Here is a 7,838-nt window from a genome sequence, read left to right on the forward strand (position 1 = left end):
AGCTGACACTTCTGAGAAAAATATGTAATGAACACAATGATAACGCACAAATATAGTCACACAACATATGCACCTTGAAGGTGTGCTAAATTTTATTTACCTTTACTTCCCTCTTTCTTTTTTCTTTTTTTTTGGCAAGCCCCTCTAACTCCCTATGTTTAAAATCCGCACCACATCTTAGGACAGACTTAACTGTGACCTTGGTGCAGTTTGGAAGCTCCCACTATTACCTGCCAGGCAAAAAAGAGCCAGAAGAACTGTTCATTACTATCAGATTACAGTACAGAAAAAAAAAACCAAACAAAACAAAAACAGGAATCAAGAAGTGCCCACCAAATGCTGCTTTGAGCAATGAGGCATAAGGTGTTTCCACTACCTTGGGCTGGTCAAGATAGTGAAATCTGACCACATCATGAATTGTGAATCTTGGAAGTTAATGGTCCATCACAACTCCCAGCAGTTTCAGAAAATAAGACAGCTACCTGAAACAGAGAACTGATGTTTCAAAAGAGCCCGTGAGACACTGTTTTGTAAATTTGGGGTTCAGTATGAAATTATTTCAACTACACAACCTGATTATCAAGCAGATATGTACCATAAAATGATATAATAATGCTGCTACTGTTCATTGTATCCTTTAATAAAATCAAAAACAATTAGTGCTTACTAATATAGTGAAGCAGGTTTTTTGATACTACTGAAAAATCTACCTAATATCGATAAACCTAGCACAGTCAGGTATTTTGTTTCAACCTGCTCAAGTTCTATCAAAATTCAAAGGCTCCTGTGAAAATTTTTATTTGAAAAGGGATGCACAGCTGCAGGGGAAATATCTCCTTCCTTAGTCAAACAGTGAAACTACACACAGTAGCAGAAATGCCTATAGTGTCTGCTAGCTACAAATGATTTTTGTATATACAGGTCTTATTCCTGTACAAATCCATACTTTGCTGGTCTTGGCTTCAGTCCCTTCACTTTCAACCTTACTCTTTCCCACACTGCTTTCCCAAAGATTTCTGGAAACCCAAAGGAGATTTAAATAAGAAAAATAAACTCCTATTAGTTTTGAGAAACACAGCTACTTTCTCAAAAAAAATCTCAGAATGGAAAGTGGGCTGAATAATCAGATTCTTATTTTATTTAGACAACTTGTTACATTGTGCAAGTCCTGAATATCCTGCTCCAAGTTACCTCCATACAGGAAGAGAAGCAGTAGCAGAATTTAAGCATGGTTCAGAGATGACCAGCACTAGATGGATGAGAAGATGAACCATTGGCAGCCAAAGACAACATAGCAGTCAGTACAATTAGCACCTGCTGCAAATGGTAACACCAGTGTCGGCACTATTAAACATCCTCCTCAGCCACCTGGACAGAGGGATGGAGTGCACCTTCAGTAAAAACACAGGTCAAACCAATAGAGCCAGCATGTGAAAGGCCACAGATTTTCTCCCTGGTGTCTGTGAAGCCATTGTGTCCAGTTTTACATCTTCCAAAAGACAACTGAGATCCAAAAAATGGTGTGAGCTCTGCAAAGGGCTGCAAAGATGTTTGGGGCTGGAGCCCCTGGAGCAAAGTGAGGCTGTGAGAACTGAGCCTGCCCAGCCTGGAAGAGAGATGGCTTCATGCCAGACCTCACAGCAACCTAACAGGGCCTTTGGAGGACTACAGCAAAGATGGGTCCTTTCAGAGGTGCACAGTAAAGAGATGAAGGACAACAGACACAAGTTTCAGCAAGGGACTTTCTGCTTGCTTGGTTGGTTGGATGTATGGAAATCAATTCCACTGTGAACACAGTTAAGCAATGAAAAAGAATCTAGTTTCCATAGAGATGCTCAAATTTAACTAAAGACTCTGAGCCACTTGTGACTTTGAATCTGGCCACATTCTGAGCAGGGCCTAGGACCAGAAGTCCTTTTCAACCTAATTTGATTTGTGATTCCATGGCTTTCTTAGTCTGTAAAATAAAATTAATTTCTACTTGTGAGTGCTTGTAAAGAAAGGAAAGTGAATGCCTTAAAATGATTAATACACTCAGGTAAAATGAAATTATTTATGATTTAATGTAGAAGTACTACACAAGGCTTTAATCATGCAAATGACAACTACCACTTCCCTTCTCTACAGGTTCATAAGCTGCACTTATCAACATAATAGCTGATCAACTTCTCCTAGTGCTCTAAGCAGCGTGACTAACATCTGGCATGTAGTTTGTTTCATGGTTACTGGCATTCTCCTCTATCTGTTTAGATCTTGACTTCTTTTGTTAAGGACATTCACATAAACAGGATGTTTCTCTTTCTGCCTGTGCTGATATCATATTGATGCGAGTTCTCCTGCAATAGCCATTTTTGGCAAGGTAACATTAAAGGCTGTGATTAGCAGCAAACAAAATCAAACCTGCATTCAAAATGACAAAATAAAATGGAATCTTGTCCAGATCCTGTTAGAAAAACTGCTCTCTGTCTCCACTTTATCTGATAGCAGTAAATGTAATTTGCACAGCTGTTCTTCAGGGACTAACACAAAGGCTTCAGGCTCTGGGAAGACCTAACCTTTGTTTCTTTCTGGGCTGATTCTATCTCATTTTTATAAGGTCATAAATCAAGGGAAGAGAAAGAGAAAATATATTTGGGCTTTTGAATGCAAAATGAATAGAAAAAAACCCCTGTAATTTAAAGCAAAGTCCTCCCCCTTCCCCCTTGTCTTCCCAAGAACAAGCTCCCTGCTGTACAAATCAAAAGTATACTCTGAGACAGTGCCTAAATCTTTTATGAAATGGGCCCTTCACTTGCACTTCAATGAAGCTTGCTGTGCATTAAAATTTCTTTTAATGGCAGAAGGAAATAATTCTGCAGCTAGGGCACAGCACTTCCTGCTGCACCTGGTATCTGGGCTGGATATGGGGTGGATGAACTATAGAAGGAAAAGAGAATCGATTTTGGTGCCTTTTTGCTATCTCATCATAGACCACTAGACCTGAGGGTCACTACAGTCCTTTAAGGGTAGAAAACATGTTGGTTTTGAGACCCATAATACTCCTATACACAATTCTTACATGCCTGACCTGCCATGTCCCCCATCCTGCAGCAGGCGTGTGATAGCATGGGGATAGTTAAGCAACCCAAACCTCAAGCCAAGGTGGGAAGTAAGCCAGCAAGGGTGGCCAAGATCAACATTTCTGGGTTGCCCAGGGACACAGCTACATGCCAGTATTCTCCCACATGCAGCATATGAAATTCCCCATGGGAAAGTATGGTTTTATCAGATGAATGCCTCCTGGTGGTCCCTTAGCTGCCCGATGTACTCATCTCATGGATTAAGGACACACAGGGATTTTCACATGAGATGGGCATGCACCAATGTGCCCAGCTGTGGAGAATTGGATTCTCTCATGTCAGGCATATTATTTTCTTAGCTCTCTTGCTTCTCATCAGTCACTTCCTTGTCCGCACAAAAGTTCCCCCCACTAATCACAAGGCAGAGGATGCATGAATCCTACCTGGTTTTCCCCAAATCCTCCCTATTGCACAATATCCTCTACAACCTAGGAGGCATCTCTGCAGTTCCTTCACTCTTGTGAAGGCATCTGAAGGTTGAAATAATTTCTTCATTCTTAAGTTGTTGACATTCATTGATTTCAGGCAAGACTGACTCAGATCAATGCAGCCTACAAGGGTGTGCACTCACAGAAGTATTAGCACCAGCCTTCAAAGAAATCCCCTCAAGCCTAAAAACAAAAAAAAAAAGGGTCTTCAAAGGATGAATCTACCCCCTCCACAACATAAAGTCCCATGCTTGCTGCAAAAAATAGTAACAGAAAAATCTGCCCTAACAAGATTCAAGGAAGACACTGAAGTAGATTCAGCTGAATTCCCTTAGAAGAACAGATTCCTCCAGCATGGAAGGGATATTTCTTTTCCTAAATGGTAGGTATGTTCAATAATACAAAAGCTGCACTATCATCATCCAAATATTTGTTTTTATCTCTGTGCAGGCAAGTCTGGCTCTGTTCAGTACAGCCTGCTTTACTATACACTTCCAGTGTGGAATCCTCCCCTACATGTTTTTGAGTTACCCATGTTACCTTTAATGCACCCTTCCTTGTATTGTTTAGATATAAACTTCACTTGGAGACTGATGGAGAGAGCAGGGAAAAGCCCTCATTTCCTTATACTTCAAGTATGTTTTAGTGTCTGTTGTAGTTCTATTTTACCTGGCATCAAATATGAGATATAACTTGTGCTAAAAATAATTTTTCATCATTGAAGCTGCCAATGAGTTTATTAAAACTGAAAAGGTAATACCCTCTATTCTTTTATGTATGCATTTTTCGCCAGTTCCTTTTGTCTGAACCAAAAGTAATTCAATCTAAACAGTTTTTTAAAGAAAAATTTAAGGAAAATATGCACTAGAAGTTGGAGGTGGTGGAGTTTTTTGGTTGTTGTTTTTTGGTGGGGTTTTTTTTGAGAACTAAATGTTCAGCTGTGATAAAAATATGTCCAACATAATGTTGCAGTATGCCCACATTTCCTCCTGGGCTGTTTTTGTACATTCTGCATATTTTATTTCAGCTTGTTTCCCTGTGTTCAGAAGCAATTGGTAGCATGTATCCACACTGGATGTTTTTGTGAAGGCTTGTACTGAAGCACAGAGTTAAGATCAAAGTTCATTCACACTTTTGAGGTGCCACTGGTAATTTTAGGAGAAGTCTGCAATGAGAGAAAAGATGCTTTATCTCTTTTTCTCAGCCTGTGTTAATTTGGAATATTAGAATAAGACATGAGAAAAGCTGTAAGAAATGGCACTGAGCTGATCTTGAATTGCAGCTTGATTTCATCTGCACAGTTTGTGCCCAGCCATTGGATTCTCTGAGAATGAACAACAAATAACTGCCACATAAGGCTAGGAAGCTACATGCCATAACTTCTCCCTGTAGTCATCCCTCCATTCTCATCTTCTAACACTAATTAACCCCAAACTCTGACTGCACAGCTAAGCAAGGACCACCATATACACAGGCAGATAGATGGATAGCCCCCCCATTTGTCTTTTGACTTCCATGTCTACCACAGTAAGGACTCACTAACTGGAATGGCCTCTCCTATAGTCTTGTTCAATAAAACATCTTTAATTTTGCTCCAGCTTCAAAAGAAAGCAAAAACGTATTTTTTCATCCAGTGACTGGCAGATGGCCATTACCTAGTACTTTTAGGTTTTAGTGTAGTTTATCAATTCTGCATCAATACCATTGTCTCTTTGACACTAGCAGAATTCAATTTACACACTGGGTTTTTTGGGGATTTTTGCAGAAATCATATTCCATTGTCTCTGCAATCATTGTCTATTCTCATTTTCACACAATTGCTGCTTTATTAAGCAAAGTATTTAGAAAGTTCCCCCCAAATCCTTTACACTGAGTGCTTTTCAAAAATTAAATGGTAACAGAACAATTTCTCTCCCATCACTAGAATGTTAATTAGGCTGTTTTTATCTTTCTTTTTTTTCAACCTTCTCTTCTCAAATCTGTTATGTGATAGTTAAATCACCATACTGATGTGGGCGGCAGAAGAACCAGAATAGAATAAAGAAATATTAAACCAGCACATTGCCTGTCCTAGTGAAGGGATGCACAAGAAAATGTTATGGTGGGAAAATCTTGTGAAAGAAGAAGCCAAGATATGAAAGACAATTTTTCTAGTTTACTTTGGACTGTCTTACAAATATCTGCTCCTGTGTTTATACTCTGCAGACCCAACTGCATAATTTCACATGGCGCAGGATCACATCAGAAGGCAACAACAGCAGAATGAAGCCAATACTGATGCTGTGTCAAATCAACCGTGGGACAAGGTTCACACAATCAAAACTATTGCTTCATTTCTCATAGTCAACTGAATACTGCAGCACTGGCATTCACAGACTTATGCTGATGCTCTAATTGGTTGCTCAGCTTTAACTATAGGCAGATGTGGCAGGAACATGAATGAAAAGGGAATCTTCATTGCAGAGGTGCTTGGAGAAGGAGTGTTCCAGCAGCAACCACCAGCAAGTGGCTGCTTCCACCAGGAAGATCCTACCTTCCCAAAGACACTGAAGCCAAGAAGCCAGTAGCATCCTGGCAATAAGAAGATGGGCACAGAGAAACACAGGCTTCTCCTCCACACAACTCACTCCTCGTGGACAATCAAGCATCACTCTGGGAAGAAGGTGTTGATGAGGAAGCCCAAACCTGAAGCTCCAGAGCCAAACCACTACCTTGGTGTCACCACTTGGTATGAGCTGCCATGTACTGGCTTGCACAACAGCTTCCTCACTTTGTATGCATGGCTTTTACCATCTCCCTCTTCAGACTAAAGAGCCACCATATAATTTAATGTTTACTACAGCTTCTGACAGTCTGGATCCTGGCAAAACTGAGCACAAGTCCTCTGTAAAAGTAGAACTTTACCCAGCGGGAAAATTTTCTGGCCACCTCTGTGTCATTCTGCAGACTCCGCTGGAGGGATAGGGAGATCCACAGCATCACAGAGCAGCTTGTCACATCAGTGTGAGTTCAGGTAATGCCTGAAGGAACTCGATGAAGATATTATCTGGGAATGTATTTTGTAGAGATATACTGAAATGCACATGTGCACCACATTTAGTAAACAATGTGATAGGATTTCTTTGACAGATGTACAGCACTTACATAAAAACAAGCTCCTTCCACCATGGGGTGGCCTATCTCACCTCAGGCATGTGAATTACCGTCAATCTTGAGCAGGGATTGTTATTGCCAACACTGTCTTTCTAAAACAAATTTTCAAGAGCACATAGTCATCACACTGTCCAGGCTCACAGTTCATACAATCACAGAACCATTGAGGCTGGAAGGGATCTTAGGAGCCACTCAAGCAGCCTCCTCTAAGGTTACTTATTGCATCTTCAAGTTATATCCTTTCCAGTTTTTCTCCTTTTTTTTTTCTTTTAATTACTTGAAAATACTTTCATTCTGGGCAAGAGGAAAAATACCTTTTTTCCCCTGAATTTTTGAGGTCGGTTCAATAGAGCTGACAAGTGTCAACCAGTCAGGAGGAAATTCCAGCAGCAGTTACATAAAACCCTGAAAACAGGCATGTTTAGAGAGGGAATTCTGATGCTGAGCCATGGTTGTGTCAGTACAGGTATTGCTAGACTTAAAAGAGACAGCACTACATTAGTAAACCTCATCTGAATGACCCCAAGTCAGTCCTGGTTGTCTGAGATGTACATTTAAATATTGTCACATCAAAGAAAAGGGAGAAATTATTACACCTACATCCTCCACTTTAATTTTTAAACCAGTTCATCCATTGGTGCCGTCTTTAATCAAAATGCTACTTCCCAAAAAAGCCTGCACTAGATATATTATGGCAGGCAGAGCAATCCCTTCCTCCTGTTGTGCAGCAACAGATCATTCAAAACAGGAGCCTGGGCTGTGCTGAAGGCAGATAAAATTACAGTCAGTTCCCAAAATAAATGTCAAAAAAGCAGGCTCTTCTCTCCACATCATGGGAGCCATAGACAGCTCTTTCCCCACCTTCCCAGGCTTAAGAAGGAGACCTTGCCTTCAGAACCCTTTCTTATTGCTCACCACATTACCTGGTCCTCCAAACAAGCTGCATTTGTCTCAGAAATGTAACCTTTGTGGGGAAGGAGAGTTTTCACAACGTGGTATCAGAACTTACATAGAAGTCTAGGACAAAATTGGTGTATGACTGCTTCTTTTCTTCCAGACATGCATGCTGAAGACAAACTCAGCTCTACATGAGTAAGCAGATTTTACACCCTCAGCATATGAGCACAGAGCTGGTGCA

The sequence above is a fragment of the Poecile atricapillus genome, chromosome 2, assembly GCF_030490865.1.
Source record: "Poecile atricapillus isolate bPoeAtr1 chromosome 2, bPoeAtr1.hap1, whole genome shotgun sequence".
NCBI lineage: Eukaryota > Metazoa > Chordata > Aves > Passeriformes > Paridae > Poecile > Poecile atricapillus.